We start from the raw sequence: 12,083 nt of genomic DNA, 5'->3' as shown, positions 1-12,083 counted from the left end.
ATGCTCAACCACAATCAAAAAACAGAATATCTCATTTGTTGTTTGTGGAATCTTGCTGTGTGCAAATTGGTTGCTGCCTTTAACTTCAGAACAACAGTGATTACATTTCAAAAATAATTTGTTGGATGTGAAGCACTTTGGGATGTCCTGAGAACATGAAAGATGCTAAATAATGCAAGTTCTTTCTTAGTCGTACAACACGTCAGTTTCACATAAATTACAGTGTAACTACAGTATAATATAAAGCCTAGTTTAAAAAGTTAATTTTGAATGATATAGCTGACAAGGTATTATTAAGATTGGATTGATATTCAGATGGCAGAGAGGTTGCACAGCATTTTATTTCTCTTGGCCAATGAGTGACATGGAGTCAGCAGTTTAGCTCAGATCTGGAGTTCCACATTGCTCTTTACAGACGTTACCTGTAATATAACAATGCCCTAGAAAGCTTCTAATGTTCAGGTGACTGCACAGCAAATCCACATCTTACCAAATTGGATATAACCAATTCTTTCTAAATCCCAATTTGTTTGTGAATTTTCCAGTACTGGGTAAGGCTACCTAAGAGTAACTCTAAAAATAGACTGTCCAGATCTCTTGCATATATAGTTTCCATTGTATTAACAACTAAACATTGGCAGCTATTATAAATTTTCTGTGACTTTCATGCCTACACAGAGAATGGCAGATAACATGTTTTATTGTTGTTGGAGCTTGTTTGAAATATTTTCCTCAAGCTCGATCAGTTATATGCGGCCCAAGTTTCGGGTGGAGTTGCTCCAATTTTTTTGGAGCAACTAGTTTAGTTTGGAGTATCTTAGAAATCGCAATTCTCGGCATTTAGTTTGCTCCATTTCTAGGGAGTTAGTTTAGTTTAGTTTTAGTTCAGTTTTTTTTTCAAAAGTGGGTGTGTCCAGCACTTAGGCCTGTTTTGCAAGTTTAGCCAGCAAAAACTTATTCAAAACTAACTTAGAATGGAGTAAGTGTCCACTTTTTTAAGTTCTGAAAAACCTTACCTAGAGTCTAGAGTTAAGTTCAGTGCAGGCACAACCAGAGATGGGGCGGGGGGGGGTGAAGCATTAAACACAAAGGACACATCAACATCAACGGGGGGGGGGGGGGGGGGGGGAGGGAAGTTAGAGGATTTTCCAAAGCACTAAACACCTTCACAACAACACTAAAGAAGCATAAGTACATTTAAAGCACGAAGCACTAAACAAAACACAAAAAGTAATAAGCAATTAATTAACAAATAAAAAATAGAAGGAACCCTGCACTTAAAGCATCAAAGTAATAAGCAACCAATCAATAACAAATAAGAAATAGAAATCCTATCTTTATGTGAAGGGAAGATGGTTCTGTCCATGTCTCTGTCAGTGTCTCTGTCAGTGTCTCTCTCTGTCTCTATCAGTGTCTTTCTCTCTGTCTCTATCAGTGTCTCTCTGTGTTTCTGACAGTAAGGGGTGGGAGGGGAGGAGGAGGGAGGAGGAGAGAGGAGGAGGAGGGGCTGAATGGGAGAGAGGGTAGGGGAACGGAGGCTGAACGCAGGGTGGGGGGGAGGCTGAACAGGAGGCTGAACGCGGGGGGGTTGCGGTGAACGGAGGCTGAACGTGGGGGGGGGGAGATGAGGCTGAACGAGGGAGGAGGCATAGAGGTTTAGGGAGGGAACTACAGAGCTTAGGGTCTCAGCAGCTGAAGGCATGCTGTCAATTGGGATGCAATGAAAATTGGGGATGTTAAGGAGGCCAGAATTGGAGGAGCGCAGATATCTCAGAGGATTGTCGGGCTGGAGGAGGCTACAGAAATAGGGAGGGATGAGGCCATGGAAAGATTTGAACACAAGCTGTAATGCAGATCCAACTCCATGTGAAATATGTCACTGTCACTGTAAAGTGTAACTTAATTTAAGTAAATTTTCACTGCAGAGTTTACCTAGCCTGTACACAGCCTGAATGTACTCTTTATCAGCTCTGTATCCCATTAATTTATGTTTGAAGTCCAGACTCATCCATTTCAAGATGTTGCTGGCAAGATATCTGTATGCAGCAGTACATTTCAAACAATGGAACTTGCCGATTGCTCATTTAAAACCTCATTCAGCCCGCAGCGCACTGCCCGCTCCCCCCCTCCCATACAGTGCACTTTGTGGTTATTTTGTATATTTTTAGAGTTTTATGTTTAAAGTGCATTTCCAATTGTACTATTTATTATTTGCAGGCTTTATGAAACATTAGAACAAAATAATCCCACTGAGCCGATTCTACTGTACATGCGCAATCACTGCAATCCCGATCCTACTGCGCATGTCCCGTGTCCCGGCATTGTTTCCAGCGCAGGGCGCTGGCTTCACCCACAGACCCAGTCACCACGCTACGCCAGCAGCTAGAAGGCCCGGGACAACGGCCAAAATCGACCCAAAGATTTTTGCCGCACTTCCAAGTGTGGAAAACTGGCACACCTCTGGCAAGTATGTCAGAAATCTCTAGTGGCCATAATTGAGCCCATGAAAACCAAAAAATACAAATATGAAGTGAAAAGCATCACCAGGTTTCGTTCAAAAATGGGTGCAAAACTTTGTCCAACATCTTTAACTTTCTGCTCACAGTTTATGGTGCTCATACGTTTCCTATGTTTTCTCTGGCTACAAAAACATTTTGCAGCTTGAATGAAAGTTTTATGCTGTAAGTTTGTGCATGTGTGCACCATAATAATTCATTCACAGTTGGCTTGTGTCACCCATATCCATGGTATCTCATGATATACTTTGTGATCATGAGGGAGTCCCTTAATTGTGCTTCTTTTAAGTCATTCCAGGTTTTGGGTACTCTGTTTTAACATCTGTTTGTATTTGTTAGTGGAAATCCTGCTACTGGGCTGTCACAAAACCTTTTAGAAACATGACAACAAGCAGTTTGAGATTCTAATTCACACTGTTTAATTGAGCTGCTGTTAGATATAGAGTGCCTCTTAGTCTCTCCAAAAAAGTGGAAAGGGCTTGGTATATAGATGTAGTAAAAAGCAATAGCGAATTCAAAACAAAGTATTATCACGCATGCACCTGAGAATATTCTACGGTATCTTGTTACATACATTGTCTTTATGAAGAGCATTTGAAAAGTAGATATTAATGTTGTTAAAGTAATGGGATGAAGCAAGTGTACTGGTATTTGGTATTTTGTTTTCATTGAGTTTTGGGAGACTAAATTGCAATGCACCCAAGGTCATTACCTGCAGTAAGGTCACTGCCAACTATTATATTTCCTGTATTAAAAAATATATCCTAGGTGCACTTAGCAAAAATAAAGGAAGGAAACTAGAACACAATAGGCATTTGCCATGTCATATTGTGCAAAGCAAATGGATAATGAAAGAGAAACAAATGAAGTCTGATGTTCCCTGAAAAACAAGGTCCATGCACATCAGGTACTGTTCATGTATTGCGACCGCATTCTGTGAACAAGAATTTTAGTCAATAATAATATTTAAACAATCTTTTAGACTTTAAAGTAATAGTTTCCATCCTTTTCCTGTTAATTTTGCTCCATGGATAGATACTTTTCTAAAGATATTGGCCATATGATGAGATTCGAAAGACCAGGCTTTCATGATTTTCCATTCTACCAAATAGCGAATCAACCTTTATAATTAAACGTGACAAGCTGACAAGTAAAATGAATGTAAATTGTTATACTTATATGAATTATTGTGTCATATTGCGGTCTGGGTGGTTGTTTTCTCTTTGTCAATAGCTGAAGGCTCATTTCTCCTCTCGGTAAGCATGTTTTATATTGAGGCCTTCAGACAGTTCCCCTTCGCCCTAGTGAATTTGCTGATTAATTTTTGATGCTCATCTTAATTAACACCCCAAAGGAAGTCTAGATTTTTTAGCCTATGTTCTGTGTAAAACAAGTGAATCTGAAGAATGATGACCTAAGGAGACAGGCGCACTCCCAGTGACTGACGTTCCCAGAACATGAAATATCTCACATGAAATATCTCACAAGTCAAGACCTGGTCAGGCAATGCCTAGGGAAATTGCAGTCCTTTAATCAGGGCAAAAATTAGATTCATATTAGTCTAATTTCATTTCCTTTACCACTGACAAAGAATGGACAATGCAGATTCTACTCGACAGTTGGAACATGCTTTGCTTGTGCCAATACTGGTGCCATAGGCCTCGATTATTCATTTCTACAGTTTTTACTTTGAGCCACTGGCATTGGTGATGGATGAGGGGGAAACAGAGATGAGATTAATTGGAAAAATCCTAATGATGAAAAAAATTGAGTTAACTGGTAGAAGAAATACAATCCCCAAACAAAGCAGACAACATCAGGACGGTGAAATCAGTTCTATTTGGAAATATATTTGTCTCCAAGGATTGCTGTTTTTATAGTGATTTTCCTGAAATATTCACAGGCAAAAGTGTTTCCAATTCATTTTGTTGAAAACGCAGAAAGATTATTCTCCGTTTTTCATTTCTTGATACTTTAAGCTAAGTTTAAGAGGCAGAAAGAAGCATCACATAGAAAACCAACTGTTGCATCTTAAGTCAAAGATGTATAAAGATCCGTCTTGTGATCACAAACGCTCGCAGGCTTTGTTGTCTAGCTGCTATGGAGAAGATGAAATTCTCAAACTCCACAAGGGAGCAAACTGATAGACACAAGCTCACTGGGGGCATTGCTGCCTATGACACCTATAACACTGCAACTCAGTGCATGTCATTCAATTTAAATTTAAGCAGACATCAACTAACACATTTAAAATGCTGTTTAGTATCAACATTGACATTAAATATCATATGAGCATAAAGTAAACTGATAACGAATGGAACCTCCTGGATTAGTTATGCATTTCTAAAAGACATGCCTAGGTATTCCACATTTTATGTATATATTGCACTGAAGTGGAACTATTATGTATTGTACTCTTTTAATACCACGTCTTGCTAATATATTTACATAAGATGCCTTTTGAATTTTCCCTGTTGCTGGTATTTTCAATAAATTTAACAGATTATCATTAGCACGGATATCTAGCTCATCCATTTTTGCTGTTAATTTTAATTTTCAGCTGCTGGAAATCCACAGGCCTAGAGGAGAATAACTGTCCAAATCGGTACTATTTACTCCAAAAGTTATTTTAGTTTTATTTCTAAACAGTAACAGCACATTTTCTATATTTAAACAGTTCTGTTCTATCTTGTTCCCCCTTCCCAATGAGTAGATTAAGTAATTTGTTAAATGCTATTTCCAGATTTTATGGAATCAGACACTGATTGACAAAGACCAGTAAAAACAGGGATACACCGAAAACAGAGGAATGAGATATGGAGAATATTGCACAACTGAGGATTTCATAACTCGTGAGCACTAAATCATAAGGGCTAGAAATTTGTGTTTTAGCGATTTCGCCCATTTTTGGGTGATAACCGTGGCGGTATTTGTTTTTAGCGCCGGGGTAACACTATCGCTGGATGTCGCAAAATTCGGCAAACAGTGACCAGTGATAGCGAGAGCGCTAAATCCGGCCTTGCACAAGTGAATTTGTGCACCAGAGCCGAAATTTGCGATCGACAAAAAAATGGACCTTCTGCGCATGCACAAACTTTTTTTTTCCTGATTTTTTTTCTCTGATTTTTTTCTTCTTCCCGTGATTCTGGTCAGCTGTCATGGTATGCCCATGCATGTGCAGTACATCCAGGGCTGAATCAGGTATTTTTCACAGACCAAGCAGCCACGATGGAAGGCATCTCCAGCAGGCAGAGAGCCCAAAAGTTTAGTTATGAGGCAAAGGAGACCCTGATTGCAGCAGTGCAAAGTAGATGTGGGGAATTTAATAGGAGGGATGCTGGTAAACCACTCCCAGCTGTACGAAGGCGTCTGTGGAAAAGCGTGGCCAAGGAGGTTTCCTCAGTCGATAATATCAAGAGGGACCATCAACAATATCATAAAAAGTTCAATGATCATTGTAGGGTCATCAGAGAAAGTACTATTTTTAGTCATGCATTCGTTCATTGCTTAACCTGACACATGTTGGTATAGGTAGGCTTAGTGTTTCATCTTATTTGCCATGAATGATCGTTACACATTAGTAAGACTGCTTTTTGATATCTTAAGAGATGTTTCTGCACTTCGATGTCTTCCTCTTGAACCACATGCAACTATCAGGGCCATTAAACAGAGGACCAAATTAAATGCACATAGTATGGCATAAGTGCTTTGATGGCTATCTGTGTGTGACACAGGAGCACAAGGGCCCTCTGGTAACCATTCCAATTGTCATCTTTGCAGAGAAAGTAGTTGCAAATCCACTGGGAGCAGCGACACAGTGTCTGGGTCCACCCCAGACACTGCCATTAACGACCTGGAGGAGCATGTGCAGCTCCGATTGGTACCTCAGGGAGGTCAACTACCCATGCGGTCTGCTGATCCCCTGTTCAAAACTGAGGGTAAATCCTGCAAAATCCCCGGGCTGGGTTGGGGCAATGTGATGCAGTGTCTGTGGGTTAGGGTTGGGGCAATGTGATGCAGTGTCTGTGGGTTAGGGTTGGGGCAATGTCATGCAGTGTTTGTGGGCTAGGGTTGGGGCAATGTCATGCAGTGTCTGTGGGCTAGGGTTGGGGCAATGTCATGCAGTGTCTGTGGGCTAGGGTTGGGGCAATGTGGGCTACATATAATGAAGTAGTGTCAATCCTTCCTCATGTCATCCTGTCCCCTCCCCTGCTGCTAATCACTCGTCTGTTGTTTTCTATTTCCAGATGAGGAGGCACCAAATCCGCCAAAGGAAGCCTCCACCTCAGCCCATGATGTGGGGGTACAGGAGGGGGACCACCAAGACACCAAAGACGAGTAACCTCCAGGGGAGGAGGAAACTCAGGAAGCTATTCCAGGGGTTGGGGGGGGGGGGGGGGCGGAGGGGGGGGCACAATACACTTGACACCTCTTTTAGCTGTGGCCAGGAGCTCTGACCAAAAAGACATATTCTTGGGCTTTGGCCAACCCGAAGCCCCAGTTCCAAGTAGCATGCAGCTACACACTCCCAGGGTTGAATCCTGTATGCCGTCTCTCTGGAGGGTGAGTAGGCAAAGCCGATTTGCTGACAGACAGGAGACGCACATCTAGACATGGTGAGACTGTCCAAGGAGAGCATCCAGCTCAACCAACAGCTCCTGGAGGTCTTGGGCGCTTTTCCTGCAAGCATTGCGGCACTATCGGCGGACATGAGGGAGGTCATGTTGCTTATTGTTGTGGCTGTCAATGACCACACCCAATTGATGGTCTCGCCCTTTGGCACTGCAGTCCCCAGTATCACAGCTCCCAGACCCACATCACCTTTTAGTGGCAAGGCTGAGCAAGAGCCTTGCCACTCAGAAGCCGGGCCTTCCACACCCTGAGCTTCTCCAGGGGATCCACACATGCCAATGTCTATCCCCATTTTAGAGCAGGACTCTGACCGCGTTGCTGCACAATGTCTTGGTACCACCTTGGGTACGGTCATGACGCAAGGGAGGGTGTTTAGGATGAGTGGCGGTGGGAGGGAAGGTGGGAAGGAGGGGCCGCAGGGGTTAATTTTTCATTGTTTTGTTGTTTTGTTGCTGTTTTGTTGTTGCTATTTTATAAAAGTTTTAAAAGTTTCCCAATACTGCATTAAAAGTTCACAATAATGTTTAATAAATTTTATTCCATTTTCCAAATTACATTTACAATGTTTAATAAATCTTATTCAAGTTGCTATATGTTAAATACATTCTTTTGTTCACCTTAACCATTCCTGTGCAGTGTCTCATTTCAGAATAAGAGGGAGAATTGTCAACATGGTGGGATAGAGTGGGCAGGCAACGGTCAAACAAAGTGATGAATTATGAGCTGCTGGCGTAAGGCTTTTGCAGTGGCAAAAGCTCCACGAGGCCTCGCCTATGGTGGTGGTGGGGGTGGTGGGATGGGTTCATCGCCAGGCTCCTCATCCTCCTCCTCCTCCTCCTTGTGGTCCACCTCCTCCTCGTGGTCCTCCTCCTTCCACAACCCATCCTTCCATCTCTCCTGAGGTGGTCCTGCAGTCTCCAATTGCAAATCCTGACCCCTCACGATGGCTAAATTGTGTAGCATGCAATACATCACAATGAATTCAGAGAACTGCTCAGGGGAGTATTGCAGGCAGCCTACAGAGTGGTCCAGGCAATGTTATGTGTGGCTATATGACTTTCATATGCCTCGGTGAATACATTGACTATATCCTGGAGTTCAGCCTCTGAATGTGCGCAGACGCAGGCGTCGTCTGCATACTGCAGCTTAACGACAGAGGCTTGGGTGATTTTGGACCTGGCTTGGAGGCGGCGTAGGTTAAACAGCTTCCCATTGGTTCTGTAGTTTAGTTCCACTCCAGCGGGGAGCTTGTTGATTGTGAGATGGAGCATGGCAGCGAGGAAGATTGAGAAGAGGGTTGGAGCGATGACGCAGCCCTGTTTGACCCCGGTCCGGACGTGGATTGGGTCTGTAATGGATCCGTTGATAAGGATCACGGCCTGCATGTCATCGTGAAGCAGGCGAAGGATGTTGACAAACTTTTGGGGGCTTCCGAAAGGAGGACGGACGCTCCATCGACCCTCACGGTTGACAGTGTCAAAGGCAATTTGTAAGGTCGAAAAAGGCCATGTATAAGGGCTGGCGCTGCTCCCTGATTTTTCCTGCAGCTGTCGCAATGCAAAGATCATGTCTGTTGTGCCCCGTAGGGGACGAAATCCGCACTGTGATTCCAGGAGGAGCTCCCCCGCCACAGGGAGAAGACGATTGAGGAGAACTCTAGCAACAACTTTCCCAGTGGCTGATAGCAGGGAGATTCTCTGTAGTTGCCGCAGTTGGACTTGTCCCCTTTTTAAAAAATGGTCACAATCACTGCATCTCTGAGATCTCCCGGCATGTTCTCCTCCCTGCAGATGAGAGAGATGAGGTCATGTATCTGCGCCAACAACGCCTCTCCACCATACTTTAGCGCCTCAGCAAGGATTCCATCCGCACCTGTCGCCTTGTTATTCTTGAGCTGTTTTATGGCTTTGCCTACCTCATGCAACGTTGGAATTTCACTGAGTTGGTGGCGGGTCGCATGCTGCGGGATGGAGTCGAGAACACTCGAGTCAAAGGCAGAGTCTTGATTGAAGAGATCTTCAAAGTGCTCCTTCCATCAGGCCCTGACAACCTCGGTGTCCTTGATGAGTGTTTCCCCGTTCTTGGCCAGGGGTGAGGTGGGGCCTTGGGAGTTTGGACCACAGGTGGCCTTGACTGCAGCGAAAAATCCTTGCATATCGTGGCTGTCGGCCAGTTGTTGTATCTCCTGTGCTTTCTCCATCCACCACCTGTTTGTTAGGTCCCGGATTTTTTGTTGGACCTGAGCCTTGAGCCGTCTGTAATGTTGTTTTGCAGCTCCTGAGTTGGGTTGTTGCTTGAGGCTCAGAAATGCTTTGCGCTTGCGATCTATTAGTTCTTCGATCTACTGATCATTTTCATCAAACCAATCCTGATGTTTTTTGGTTGAGTGATCAAGTGTCTCTTCACAGGTAATGGTTATAGAGACCTGGAGGGCAGACCAAGCACTGTGGGCATTCAGCATCTCAGGGTCATCAAGGTATGCCAGATTAGCTGTGAGGCGCTGGCTGTATAGGGCTCTCTTAGCTGGGTCTTTAAGTGCCACGGCATTAACTTTTTTGTGGAACTGCTTCTGCTGTCCCCTCTGCTTTGGGGCTATGTTAATGTTGATGATGGTGGTCCGTCCAGCAGTCGTCAGCTCCTGTCATGACGCGGGTGATGCGCACATCCTTGCGATCCCTGGCTCGGACGATGACATAGTCAAGCAGGTGCCAGTGTTTGGAGTGAGGGTGTTGCCACAATGCCTTGTATTTGTCCCTCTGGCAGAACAGGTTGTTGGTGATGAGGTGTTCATGTCACATAGAAACATAGAAAATAGGTGCAAGAGTAGGTCATTCGGCCCTTCGAGCCTGCACCACCATTCAATAAGATCATGGCTGATCCTTCCCTTAGTACCCCTTTCCTGCTTTCTCTCCATATCCCTTGATCCCCTTAGCCATAAGGCCCATATCTAACTCCCTCTTGAATATATCCAATGAACTGGCATCATCAAATCTCTGCAGCAGGAAATTCCACAGGTTAACAACTCTCTGAGTGAAGAAGTTTCTCCTCATCTCAGTCCTAAATGGTCTACCTCTTATCCTAAGACTGTGTCCCCTGGTTCTGGACTTCCGCAACATTGGGAACATTCTTCCCGCATCTAACTTGTCCAGTCCCGGCAGAATCTTATATGTTTCTATGAGATCCCCTCTCATCCTGCTAAACTCCAGTGTATAAAGGCCCAGTTGATCCAGTCTCTCCTCATATGTCAGTCCAGCCATCCCGGGAATCAGTCTGGTGAACCTTCACTGCACTCCCTCAATAGCAAGAATGTCCTTCCTCAGATTAGGAGACCAAAACTGAACACAATATTCCAGGTGAGGCCTCACCAAGGACCTGTACAACTGCAGTAAGACATCCCTGCTCCTATACTCAAATCGCCTATCTATGAAGGCCAACATACCATTTGCCTTCTTCACCACCTGCTGTACCTGCATGCCAACTTTCAATGACTGATGTACCATAACACCCAGGTCTCGTTGCACCTCCCTTTTTGCTAATCTGCCGCCATTCAGGTAATATTCTGCCTTTGTGTTTTTGGTCCCAAAGTGGATAACCTCACAATTATCCACATTATACTGCATCTGCCAGTATTTGCCCACTCGCCTAACCTGTCCAAGTCACCTTGCAGCGTCTTAGCATCCTCCTCACAGCTCACACCGCCACCCACTTTTGTGTCACCAGCAAACTTGGAGATATTACACTCAATTCCATCATTTAAATCATTAATATATATTGTAAAGAGCTGGGGTCCCAGCATTGAGCCCTGCGGCACTCCACTAGTCACTGCCTGCCATTCTGAAAAGGACCCATTTATCCCGACTCTCTGCTTCCTGTCTGCCAACCAGTTCTCTATCCACGTCAGTACATTACCCCCAATACCATGTGCTTTGATTTCGCACACCAATCTCTTGTGTGGGACCTTGTCAAAAGTCTTTTGAAAGTCCAAATATACCACATCCACTGGTTTTCCCTTCTCCAGTCTACTAGTTACATCCTCAAAAAATGCCAGAAAATTTGTCAAGCATGATTTCCCTTTCATAAATCCATGCTGACTTGGACCAATCCTGTCACTGCTTTCCAAATACACTGCTATTTCATCTTTAATGATTGATTCCGACATTTTCCCCACTACTGATGTCAGGCTAACCAGTCTATAATTACCCGTTTTCTCTCTCGCTCCTTTCTTAAAAAGTGGTGTTACATTAGCAACCCTCCAGTCTATAGGAACTGATATAGATTCGATAGACTGTTGGAAAATTATCACCAATGCATCCACTATTTCAAGGGCCACTTCCGTAAGTACTCTGGAATGTAGACTATCAGGCCCTGGGGATTTATCGGCCTTCAATCCCATCAATTTCCCAAACACAATTTCCCGCCGAATAAGGATATCCTTCAGTTCCTCCTTCTCACTAGACCCTCGGTCCCCTAGTACATCCGGAAGGTTACTTGTGTCTTCCTTCGTGAAGACAGAACCAAAGTATTTGTTCAATTGGTCTGCCATTTCTTTGTTTCCCATTATAAATTCACTCGAATCCGACTGCAAGGGACCTACGTTTGTCTTCACCAATCTTTTTCTCTGCACATATCTATAGAAGCTTTTGCAGTCAGTTTTTATGTTCCTGGCAAGCTTCCTCTCATATTCTATTTTCCCCCTCTTAATTAATCTCTTTGTCCTCCTCTGCTGAATTCTAAATTTCTCCCAGTCCTCAGGTTTGTTGCTTTTTCTGGGTAATTTATATGCGTCCTCCTTGGATTTAACACTATCCTTAATTTCCCTTGTTAGCCACGGTTGAGCCACCTTCCCCGCTTTATTTTTACTCCAGACGGGGATGTACGATTGTTGAAGTTCATCCATATGATCTTTAAAGTTTTGCCATTGCTTATCCACCGTCA

This window comes from Pristiophorus japonicus, chromosome 10 (genome assembly GCF_044704955.1).
Source record: "Pristiophorus japonicus isolate sPriJap1 chromosome 10, sPriJap1.hap1, whole genome shotgun sequence".
Lineage (NCBI taxonomy): Eukaryota > Metazoa > Chordata > Chondrichthyes > Pristiophoridae > Pristiophorus > Pristiophorus japonicus.
Note: the sequence above shows the minus strand (reverse complement) of the source record.